Source organism: Oryctolagus cuniculus, chromosome 10 (genome assembly GCF_964237555.1).
Source record: "Oryctolagus cuniculus chromosome 10, mOryCun1.1, whole genome shotgun sequence".
Classification (NCBI taxonomy): Eukaryota; Metazoa; Chordata; class Mammalia; order Lagomorpha; family Leporidae; genus Oryctolagus; species Oryctolagus cuniculus.
Window position 1 is genome coordinate 35,697,296 of NC_091441.1, and position 13,067 is coordinate 35,710,362.

At 37.5% G+C, this 13,067-nt stretch overlaps 1 pseudogene; it reads left to right on the top strand.

Moving 5' to 3' along the window:
- Positions 1–862: 862 nt before the first annotated feature.
- On the top strand, positions 863–1,175 carry LOC100354784 (ATP synthase-coupling factor 6, mitochondrial pseudogene; annotated as a pseudogene).
- Positions 1,176–13,067: the final 11,892 nt, after the last annotated feature.

Below are 13,067 nucleotides of genomic sequence, written 5' to 3' on the forward strand. Positions count from 1 at the left end.
AGTCTGACTTACCTGATCACCTAGATTCAAGATATTTACAGGAAGTCCTAGCCGGAGCAGTTAGGAGATTGGGAGAATGAAAGGGCATTTAAACTGGAAATGAGGAAGACATATTGCCTCTGTTCATAGATGGCATGACCATATATACAGAAAATCCTAAAGATTCTGCACACAAAAATATGTTAGAACTGATAACTGAATTTAACAAAATTGCAGGATACAAAATCAACATACAAAAACCAGTAATTTTTCCATATAACAATAGAAAACTATATGAAAAAGAAATTAACAAAGCAATTCCATTTATTATAGCTATCAAAAATATCTAGAAATAAAATTTTTAAAAAGATTTATTTGAAAAGCAGAGTCAGGGAGAGAGAGAGAGAGAGAGAGAGAGAGAAAATCTTTCATCTGCTGGTTCACTCCCCAAATGGCCAAAATGGCCAGGGCTGAGTGGGGCAGAAGTCAGGGGCCAGGAGTCCCACTTGCATATAAGGGCCCAAGCTCTTGGGCCATCCTCAGCTACTTTCCAAGGCACATTAGCAGGGAGCTGGATCAGATCTTGAACCAGCACTCATATGGGATGTTGTTCTACAGGTGGTGGTTTTACCCACTGCACCACAGCACCAGTTTCTAGAAATGAATTCAATCAAAGAAATCAAAGACTTCTACAATTAAGACTATAAAACACTGATGACAATGGCGAAGGAAAAGATGGCAGAGGAAAAATGGTGGAGGCTTCACCAGAGGACCTGGAAGTACTTACCCTCTACTTCTCCTATTTGGCTTCTGTCTCACCTAGAGCCATCACCAGGTCACAGACTGTCTGTGAGATACTTCCTGTGCATAACAAAAACTCACCATGTTCCTTCAGAAGCTCTTCAGATTCTCCTGTGTCATCCTATCAGCAGTCTCAGTCCATCTGTGGAAGATTGGCATTTAATAAGGAGATTGATCCTGTACAGAAACTCTTCGTGGACAATATTAGAGAACACAGATCTAAGCAACAGGCATCTGGAGGACCTGTTGATTGATGCAGGCTAAGTGTGCCAGCAAGATCTGGATGGGAGCTTTTAAAGCTGAAGCAAATGTTTGTTAAATGAGACATGAATATGTTCCCTGCCTTTGAATTTGAAGATCCCAACTTTGAAACCATAGAAAAATCCCAGTCCTGAAGACACAATGGAAAATCAAACTGGTAATTTGTCATGTTTTGCTGTATAGTTAATCAGAAGTATCATAATAAACAAACAAACAAACAAAAAACATGATTTAAGAAAAAACACTGATGAAGGAAATTGAAACAGACAAACAGAAAAATAGAAAGATATGCCATGTTCATGGATTGGAAGAGTTTGTATTGCTAAAATATCCCTACAATATAAAATAATCTAGATATTCAATACAATCTATATAAAAATGCAAATGACATTCTTCACAAAGTAGAAAATGTCTGAATAAATGGGGAACCACAATAGATTTAATAGCCAAAATAATTCTGAACAAAAAAGGATAAAGCTGTAGTCATCACAATACCTGACTTTAAAATATGCTACAAAGCTATAGAACCAAAAAGTATGGTGCTGGCATTAAAAAAAGAGTTGATCTCATGAAAGTAAATAGTAGAGTTGAGTTACCAAGAGCTGGGAAGTTTAGTGGCTTGGTGGTGGTGGTGATGGGATAGATAGGGAGAAGTTTGTTAAAAGGTACAAAGTTATAGTTAGATAGGAGGAATAATTTTTACTGGTTTAAAGTACAGTACAGTGAGTATAGTTAACAATAATTTATTGTGTATTTCAAAATAACTAAAATATTTTCAAAACTCCCAACACGAAGACATAGAAAATGTTTGAGATGAGAGAGATGTTATTTATACTGACTTAATCATGACACATTTTAGATATGTATTGACATATAATACTGTACCGTATAAATGTGCATTAAAATAAATTTAAAAAATAAAAAACATTCATTTACTTTGACCATAATATTCCTTCATACCTTTGAAGTCTTGAATTTGGGCTTCTAGAAATTTAACTTGCTCATGAAAACACATCTCAGATGCTTAACTTCAAACTTGCTCAGAGTTGTATTCACTTTGAGGAAATGCGGGGAACAAGTAGTAGAAGGACTCAGCACCCTAAGTTCAGGATTTTTTTTTTTTTTTACTGTTGTTGTTTCTAACAGCCTGTGTCTGCTTTCAAGGCATTTCTGCTTAGATTATGTAAAAACGTGTCTTTGTGCAAATAAATTTAATCTTTTCCTTAGCCTCTTGCCTCTGACAACTTGAAGTAAATACTTCCACTAAATGCTGTGCCCTGAATGCCTGGTAAACTATGTTATCTCAGCCTAAAAGGAGGAGAGGGAGCCAGAAATTGCATTTATTGAACAAATCCCTCTTCTTCAGTACTATGTCCCCAAATCCCGCAAACAGAATTTTCTTGGAAATTTATGGGTGGTGTTTGAAGGGGTGCTAAAGACAACATATAACTCATCTGACACTCCACTAAATATTGAGAACTACAAAAACTGTTGCAGGAATGCACAAAGCAAACCATGTATTTAATATGTCTGTTTTACCCTTAGTTTGATACTAGCTCATCTGCTGCTGTGCTCTTTTGTTAAGGAAATGTTAAAAATGATTTTGAGGCTCCCTTTCTGCATTACAGTACAGGAGAGAGGAAAAAGCATCATTAAATTGAATTTTAAAAAGCCGCTTATGTAGGAAAACAGAGATAAGATAAACGTGAGATAATATAGGAATTTCAAAGTATGTGGTACACAGACACGCACATAGTGAAGTACTATTCAGTCATAAAAAGAATGATATTCTGTCATTTGTGACAACATGGATGGAAATAGATGTCCTTTTGTTAAATGAAATAAGCCAGGCCCAGATAGACAATTACTGCATGATCTTACTTATAAATGAAATGTAAAAAAGTTGGGATCATAGAACTTGAGAGTAGATTGGTGATTACCAGAGGCTGTGAAAAGTAGGAGGAAGAGTGAGATGAGGAATGTATGATTAATAGGTACTAGGTTATAGTTAGATAGGAAAAAGAAGTTCTGGTATCTTATTAAACAGTTAAGGGGCTTATAGGTAATGATAATGTACTATATATATTTTTTAAATGTTATAAAAAAGAACTTTTAATATTCTTATAAATGTTTAGAGAGATGGCTATATCTACTCTGATTTAAATATTATACAATATTTGCGTGCATCAAAACATGAATATGTACAATTGTTATGGATCAGTTAAAAACAACAACAATAAATTGCTTTGGGTAGAAGAGAAAGAAGATGAATACACATATGCAAAATATAATTGCCAAAGACTCTGCTGAACCTTATTAGGGCAGGTTTATGGATAAAAGGACATAATTTGCTCTTAAGATAATTTAATAGGAATAGAAGAGAAAAAACTTTTTAGCTTCAAAATATCTGCAACTGGAAAAATCGATGAAGATGGAGTGGCAGATCTGGTGTGGAACACTTGCACTAAAATAAAGGAATTAAGCACAGAATCAGTAGCATAAGCAGGAATATGCTGCAAAATTCTTGCTGGTGGAAGTAGACAGTGCTCTTCAATTACAGATCACAGAATGTCTGTTATAGGGATTGTGAGGCATATACAAGTTTATATGGAATAATTCATTTTGTTGAAGGTAGAAACTTCATTCTTAACATGTTAACCATTTAATTTTTGTTAGGGGGTAGTTGCTGTGGCATAGCAGGTAGGGCCCCAGCTTGCAGTGCCAACATCCCATATGGGTGCCAATTGGAGTCCTGGCTGCTCCACTTCTGATTCAGCTCTCTGCTATGGCCTGGGAAAGCAGTAGAAGATGTGGGAGATGCAGAAGGAGCTCCTGGCTCCTGGCTTCAGATCGGTGCAGCTCCAGCCATTGCGGCCAGTTGGGGAGTGAACTAGCAGATGGAAGACCTTTCTCTCTCCCTCTCTCTGCCTCTCCTTCTGTGTAACTCTGACTTTCAAAGAAATCAATACATCTTAAAAAAAGTAATGTCCTTTAAAATAATTTTGTTAAATATTAAAGGAAATTGATGTTCTGGAGTATTTTTGATTTTAAATAAAATTATAAGAACCTTGACACAAAGTTATCATTATATCCTGGAACTAATAGTAAAGAAGAAAAGACAATACTTACCTACAAGTGTTCCATGTGCTGGACAAAGAAAGGTGAAGGTGTATCACAGTCTCTTAGAGGATATTGTAAATCTTACATACATGCCTCACACTTACCTGAAAATGTATCTGAAGCTCCAGGGTGCCCAAAAGCAGGAGCAGAGCCTTGAATGAAGGGTCATTCTCTCTTAAAGATTCCACAAGCCGGATCTTTCTCTCTCTGAATGGATAAGGAAGCTCTTGCTCAGAGAGAACCAAATTTAGATTCTCTGTACAAATAAATGAAACAGTAATGTCAGCAAAAGGTCTTAGGAAACTCCCAGTGGGAGTACAAAGTTGGGATGACCCACCTTTGACCTGTAAATATCCCTAGGCTTTGTGTGTTAGCAATTCAGTAGGAGAAAGAAGCCTCAAGACTAAATTATTAGATTCTTTGCTTTGTAGGCCTGTTATAGTTCTAACCAGTCCTCTCTATTTGACTATATCTGTAACATTTTTGGAGGCTGTTTATGCCAGTTAGTAGTAAGGGAGCTAATTTTGATAAAGTGTTGGTTAACAAGATTTCTTTCCTTCCTTCCTTCCTTCCTTCCTTCCTTCCTTCCTTCCTTCCTTCCTTCCTTCCTTCCTTCTTTCTTCTCTTTCTCTCTCCCTCCCCTCCCCTCTCTTTCCCTCCCCTTCCCTTCCCTTCTCAAGATTTATTTGAAAGGCATAGTTACAAAGAAACAAGGAGAGAGACAGAGTTTGTCCATTCATTGGTTCACTTCCTAAATGGTGGTAATGGCCAGACCTGGGCCTAGCCAAAGTCAGGAACCTGGAACTTCATCACCATCTCCCATGTGATATACCAGCAACCCATATGGTTCGAGTCCCAGCTGCTCTATTTCTGATCCAGCTCCTTGTTAATGCACCTGGGAAAGCAGTGGAAGATGGCCCAGGTACTTGGATGGACTTCCTGCCTTCTGTGTGGTCCACATCTGACTGCTGCAACCATGTGGGGAGTGTTCTGCAGATGGAAGCGCTCTCTCTTGGTCTCTCTCTCTCTTTGCCACTTTTCCTTTCAAATAAATAAATCCAGGTTTTTTTTTAAGTAAGAAAGAAAGTAGGAATGTGTGACTAAGAACAAATGCTAAAAAAAGTGAAATTATTTAAAACAACAACGAGGGGCCAGCGCTGTGGTGCAGTGGGTTAACATCCTGGCCTGAATGCCAACATCTCATATGGAATGGGTTTGAGAACCGGCTGCTCCACTTCCTGTCCAGCTCTCTGCTTTGGCCTGGGAAAGCAGTAGAAAATGGCCCAAGTCCTTGGGCCCCTGCACCTGTGTGGGAGACCCAGAGGAAGCTCCTGGCTTTTGACTTAGGATCAGCGCAGCTCCAGCCATTGCGGCCAATTGGGGAGTGAGACATAGGATGGAAGACCTCTCTCTCTCTCTCTCTCTCTCTCGCCTCTCCTCTCTCTATGTAACTTACTTTCAAGTGAAAATAAATAAATCTTTAAAAAAAAAACAACAAAAAAGGAATTTTGGGAGAGTTAAATCCCAGACTCAGCTGGGTGCACACATACTATTTTTTGAATAGCAATATTAAGTATTTTAATGCTAAATAAAATTAAAGATAAAGAAAGGACTGGTATAACATTTTCTGACAACAATAAAAAAATAGCAGATGGCAAAGAAATGAACTTTTTCTCAGTTTCTCTTTTATTTCCACATTTTCTGACCAACAGAGTGGATCTTCACCCTTCAGACAGAGGCCTTCATTGTAGTGATGGGGCCACTGTCCTTGTATTTTTGTGATCAACATGTTTACATTTTGTGACTCTACCACCTTTTTTAGCAGCAGAAATATATAGCAGTATTATATTTTCAAGTATTCAGTATCTTTAATGTACAACTTTACAGACCTTTTATTAATCAAGGTCAGTAAGTTGATGTAGCTGAAGGTCATTAACACTGTAATGATTTGAGTTTTGCTTTGACCTTTATGAATATGCATCACACTCAGTTTGGGCTTAATTTTTCTTTCTTTCCAATTTTACATTTAAGAACTAAAACCCTAGGAAAAAACTGAGTTCCTTATTTTAGTCTGAATGTGATCTGAAAGTAGTTAACCTTGGAAAGAAGGTAGAAATGAAGATAAACTCTCCTTCTGGCCTCCTGATGCTTCCGTGTGAATTGATGGATCCCTCAAGGATGAATGCGACACCATGACAAGTGTGGAGGGAAAAGTTATGCTGAGGCTGACATTCACAGGGTGTATTAATTATAAGTATCCATCTCCCTAGTGATCATGTGCTTTTTTTTCCCCAGGAAGCAAACCGACCAAGAATTTTACTTTTGATGGCAATGAAGAATGTTTGGAGTTCTTGTTAAGTTTCAATACCTTTAAGTTAAATTCATTTGCACACCAACTTTAGAGATCTGCAGAGCTCTAACTTATGTATAAAAGGGGTGTGAGGGTATGTACATTTTCTTTTTCTCATAGAACAGCAGAGAACTTGGAGTGAACCCAAAATTCAATTAATTGGAATGGGAAAAAGTTAGACTTTATTTTGGTAGCTGTAGGGGACAGAGTTTTCTTTTTTTTTTTAAGGATATAATCAAGGTTTTTTCTTTCTATTAAGAAACTAGAGGAGTGTTCTTTTGTTTAAATCTTAGATGCTGAATGTATTCCTAATTGTCATGCCAAAAAGAGAGAGGAGTTTTGGCTGGAAGTGATTGCTATCAATTCAGTAAGGAGAAGGTTCAGGAAGAGATGGTGAGTTTATGAACATTACCCAAATAGGGGATCATCCTCCTGCAGATTCTGAAATTATGATGATACCTCTTTTTTTTAATATTCATTTAGTTTTTTGAACAGAAGAGAGAGAGAGAGAGAGAGAGAAAGAGAAAGAGAGATCTTCTACCTGTCGGTTCAAACTTTAAATTGCTGCAGCCAAAGCTGAGTCAGGTTGAAGCCAGGGGCCTGAAACTCTATCCAGGTCTCCCACATGGCTGGCAGGGGCCCAAGAACTTGGATCATCAACTGCTGCCTCCCCAGATGCATTAGTAGGGAGGTGGATTGGAAGTGGAGTGGGGAATGGAACCAGCACTCTGATATAGGATGCTAGCGTTGCAAGTACCAAGTTAACCCATTTTGCCACAATGCCAGTCCCAGGTTAGCTAATTCTAAAGAGAAAAAACTATTTTTGAGAAAACACTCAATTTGGCTGACAGTCATGTTTTGGGTAAAGATATAAAAAGAAAATGGTATGTTCATGATGAACATATGATGGCATGTTCATGAGGAAGTTCTATGGCAACATACTATATATATATATATGTATATTTATATAATCTCAGACCATTTGGTGATATGCAGACATGGCTTAAATGACTTGTCTGGCTAATTCAGTTCAAACTCAAGACATTTTTTCAGTTTTTTTTTTTTTTTGTATGAGTTAAGTGCAGCCAATATTTCACTTGTAACACACATTTTAGTTCTCCTAATTTCTATATACCATGGAGGCATTGAAATTATGTCATTTTGTTAAATTGATCCTTTATTCATTGCGTCGACTTTTGTTCCTGCTCCTATTGCTCTTATTGTTATTTGTTTATTTTTCTCCAAGTAACTTCACAAGAACAAAAGAGCTGACATTTCTTAATTTGGACATGGACATTTTTTTTCCCTATCTGTAAGTTCTTTATAGCCTTTTACCTCTTTTAATGAAAGCAGTTATCTCAAGTGAGCAAACATATACAAAAATGTTGAAAGGTATTCCAACAAGATATTTGTATCCTTTTTAACCGAAAGGTATATTTTATTTATTAGGCCGAATATACAAAACTGTATGGATTTTCATGAAGCAGTAAATCACCATTTTAAATTACGGTGTCCTTCTCCATAATCTTATCTAACCCTCCATCATTTACTCATAGTACTTAATTTTGCTTTCCTTTCAATATGAACTTTATAATATTCAAAAGCTTGGGAGCTATTTTCTTTTAGTCAAATGTTTTCCTACTGGAAAATGTCACCATGTAGATAAGTCACAATAAGATCAACTCATGAATATTCACAGGACATATTTTGAGTACAGTATTACCCACTTAATGCTCTTTAACTGGCTAGATCACCCATATTCCTGATTACTTTCCCCCATTAAATCCTTAATTGCTATTTAAACCAGGCAATTTTTCATAGTAATTCTTGCCCAGTCTAGTGTCCTGGTATTTCCACTTGATATTATATATGACATATAATTCCCTCTCATTCTTGAAATTTATGTGTGATTCATTTCTCTCTTCTCTTTTTAAGTAGGGATGTTTTAATTTTAAAAACATTCATTGTGTATATTTTTCAAAAGAGAGAATTTCTGAGAGAGTAGAAAACAGATTTTAATCTAGAAGTTCTAAAACATTCCCTTTTCACATGAAACAAGTTAGTATAACACTAAAAAATCCTTCATTTCTCAATTTAGAACATTGTTTCTCAATCCTGAACACTGTTTCATATTTTGCACATTATTTGTTGTACTTGGTACTTGACATGTACAATTTCTGACTACTTTTACTTTGTGGGAGGTCTTAGAAGCCAATAAACTTAATTTTTAGAATACCATGCACATTCTACCACTCCTTCTCCTACTTTTGTCATATGATTCCTTATTAGTTGCTGAATATACAAAGAGCATTTGTTAAATGTATGCAGACCTAGATTATCATGTGCTGTATCATCTTTGTTTAAGTTAACATTTTTGGGATATACGCAAACTTTGAGGAATCTTGGCTGTGTTGATATAGGCCATATCCCATAGAGGTGAACTTTTCTGTATACTGCCTTGGGAATAGGAAGCTTAAATTTTCTCTTTAAATTTAAGATTTAATCATATAAATTTTAATATTTAATCCTTACTTAGAAACTATATTTATGTTTATTCTATTTTAATTAGTATGTGTCCAGGCCTTTTTATTAAATAATTTAGGTAACTATCTTTCATAAAAATGTACTTTACTTCATAATCTCTGTATCTGGCTTTTATTATTAATTTATATTTTGATTTCTGAAGGACAATTTCTGTTACACTGTTTGGTGGGTTGAATCATTCTGGTTCAATGGGCCAGTCATGTCTGGAGATACTCTATGATTTGATTAAGGGATTGTCTATTGTAGTATACGAAGCTTACAACTTTATCTCATATGATGAAAGCATCCCCAAGAGATGTAATAAAGAAATACAGTTCCTTTTTACTTTCATTGGAATAGGATTTTTGAGGATACACTAAGGTCAATAGAGTATAATTTTAGAGTCAAACACCAGTTCTTTTGTACATGTCTCTGAGCTAGCTACTGATTTTCTCCATAGTTCTGTTTTCTCATCTATCAAACCTAGATAGTAATTCCGATAGACAAATTCTAACCTGTCCAAGCCTAATCCTTTTGAAAGCAGTTGGTTTAAATCCTAACATCTTCACTCCATATCCTCATCCATTGTGTCATGAGTGGGATTGGTGCTTTCCCAGGCAGAATGCTGATATGAAGAATTCTACCACTATCTTACCACATTGTGTCCATGTAGCTACAAAAGTTGGAGCCTGGATCAAAAGATGAGGGTTTGGCTCTCTCCTGAATTATGAGCACTGAGCTTCCAAGAGAAGGCTGAAGCTTTTTCATGTCTTATTTCTACTTGCATCCTAACCTCTAATGATGGCCACAAAAGAGCATTCCTAGTCGTGCAGTTTGATGTCAAGACCCCACAGTTTGTATCCTTTTCCCAGTCCTATAAAATCTCATTACACAATTCTAAAATGCAATGCTGAAAGGCAAGCACGCATCTACTTCTGCTTTTAAAGATTTATTAGAAAGTCAGAGTTACAGAGACAGAGGGGGAGACAGGGAGAGACATCTTCTATCTGCTGGTCCACTCCCCAAATGGCCAGAATGGCCAGGGCTGGGCCAGGCCAAAGCCGTAGCTGGGAGCTCCATCTGAGACTACCATGTGGGTGGCAGGGCCATCTTCTGCTGCTTTTCTCAGACCGTTAGTAGGGAGCTGGATTGGAAAAGGAGCAGCTGAGACATGAGGCAGTGCCCTTTTGGGATTCTGGTATTGCAAGTGGCACTTTACCTGCTATGCCAAAATGTTGGCCCCTGCCTACTTTTACTTCTGTTCCCATAAATTTTCCCCAAAGAAAGATGCTCCAATAGTTTAGAACAAAATCTTAATTATCCAAAGTCACTTTCTTCAGTGTTTAAATTAATCAGATAATTGCTCAATTATCCACTTTGTTTTGTGTGTGTAGATATATCCTGGCTTAAGTCCATTAACCAACTAATGTACACCAAAGATGAGAAAATTAGGAGATTGTGTCTATGTTGATATTTCTGTTCTCAACCCAATGGTTTGTCTGTATCACTGATGTCTTCCGTCCTCATTAGGAGTTACAAAATCAAAGTAATGTTTATTGCACTCCGCAAATGAGTTAGAGTAAGTTTATATTTACTCTTTGGCTGCCAGCAATATAGAGGTTTTGTTTCTTTATCAGGGGCAGAAAAGTAAATACCCCTTTCAATACTAGATGGCATTTTAGATAAAAGAAAATCTTAATTTCTGATGAGACTGTAAGGATATGGTGTACTTCTAAAGTAAATGACATTGGTCTCTGCTGGTCCAATTTTTCCATGAATTTTTTTGAAGTTTCCACATTTGTGTACAGAATGGATTTTTCTCAGGTATTATTTCTAACAGGCCAACTCTTCTAATGCCAATTGCTCTCAGCTGAAATTATAGAGATCCCTTCTTCTTTATTCCAGAGATGGTCTGGACCAGCAGAGGCCAATGTCAGTAACTTTAGATGACCAGTTCTTAGAATCTGGTGTCTGGTCGGTTTTTACACTAGATAAATATTTTTTTAACAGGCAGAGTTAGACAGTGAGAGAGAGAGAGACATATAGAAAGTTCTTCCTTCTGTTGGTTCATCCACCCCAAATGGCTGCTGCGGCTGGTGCACTGTACCGATCCAAAGCCAAGAATCAGGTGCTCCTCCTGGTCTCCCATGCGGGTGCAGGGCCCAAACCCTTGGGCCATCCTCCACTGCCTTCCCAGGCCACAGCAGAGAGTTGGGCTGGAAGAGAGCAACCGGGACAGAATCCGGTGCCCCAACCAGGACTAGAACCCAGAGTGCTGGTGCTGCAGGTGGAGGATTAGCCAAGTGACCCGCAGTGCCAGCCAAGATAAAGCTTAAGAGATGATCTTATATTTGCTATATAGCTTTCTTTTTTCCTTCTAGGAATATAACTGTGTTGAGCTTCAGCTTGGTTAGGATTGCCTGTCCTTGTAATGGTGGGGAGTGGATTTTGTACCTACCATGGCCTTCCAGAATGATCATGATCTTTAGAACCAGAATCTACATTCTCTCTAAGTTGAATCACTGTAGGCAAGATACTTACTTTACTTGATTATCATGTTCCTTATTTGTAAAATGTGATGTTCACTTCACATTCTGTGAGTGTCAAATAGGTCATCCTGTAATGATGGTTGCAAAGGGGCATTGCAGTCATGCAGTTTAAAGTCAAGAACTCAAAGTTTGTGTCCTTTTCCCAGTCCTATGAAATCTTATAAGACAGTTCTAAATTGAATAGGGAAAGGCAAACACATACATGCATCTACTTTTAAAAAAGATTTATTTATTTGAAAGTCAGAATTAGAGAGGGAGAGACAGAGGAGATCTTCTATCCACTGGTTCACTCTCCAGATGTCCACCATGGCCAGAAGCAAAGCAGCAAGCACAGTGTTTGGTAGCCTTTGACATGCTTTGACATGTTATTGTAATGCTTTTGCAGCAAGATATTTATTGTTTGGGTGCACATTTGCCTATTTTCACAACTACTTCATTTTCTAGTATGATGCCTACTTTTATTTCTTCAACTCTTATCTCTTTAGCTACTGAATGTCCCTTTTCCAGTTTAACATCTACATCATAATACGATACTGAATGAAGAGTTGGACAAATGGGAAAATAGAAGGATCCTTTACCTAACCCAGTAAAGAGTTTAATTTCCCTATAGAAATCAACCCACTAAACTGCTGACTTTCAAGAGGCCAGCATCTCTATTAATTGCCACTGGTCCCTGTCTTCCTCCTTTGCCAGAACTGTTCCTGCCGCTCTTTGTTCTGAGACACTTTGGGCTATAGTACATCGTGGGGATTTTCCAGACATTTAGGCAGTCATATATCTTCAACTCCAAAATACTTGTGATATAAATTATTCATGGTTATCTTTACTAGAGAATTTTTAGATTTTTTTTAAAAAGGTTAATTTTTTTTGTTTGTTTGAAAGGCAGAGGGATAGAGAATGGCTAATTTGAGAGAGAGGGAGAGAGAGGGAAAGAGAGGGTGAGAGAGAGAGAGAGAGAGAGAGAAGGGAGAGGGAAGAGAGGGAGTGGAAGGAGAAGGGAGAGAGGGTAAGGGAAAGGAATGGAAGAGGGAGAGATCTTCCCTCTGCTTGTTCATTGCTATAAGGGCTGCAAGAGCCAGGGCTGGGCTAAGCTGAAGTTAGGATCCAGGAATACCTTCCTGATCTCCAAGACTGGTGACAGAGGCCCAACTACTTGTGCCTTCATTCATTACCCTTCCAGGAACATCAGCAGGGAGCTGCATTGGAAGCAGAATAGTCAAGGTACGAACTAGAATGCCCATGTGGGATGCCAGCATTGCAAATGTGAAGCAAAGCCTTCACCCTTTGCACCACAACATCATCCCTGAGTTTTTTAAAAGTAATGCTTCTTAGGGCATGTTTGATACTTGCGACCAGCTAATGTCCCTATTGCTGCTTACTGTACTTGGGAGGTAAATGAAATATAGTTTGAATAAATAATCATTTTAAGTGAATGACTTAAAAGACAATTATTGCTTACTTTTCCTTAACACTTACTAAAGCAT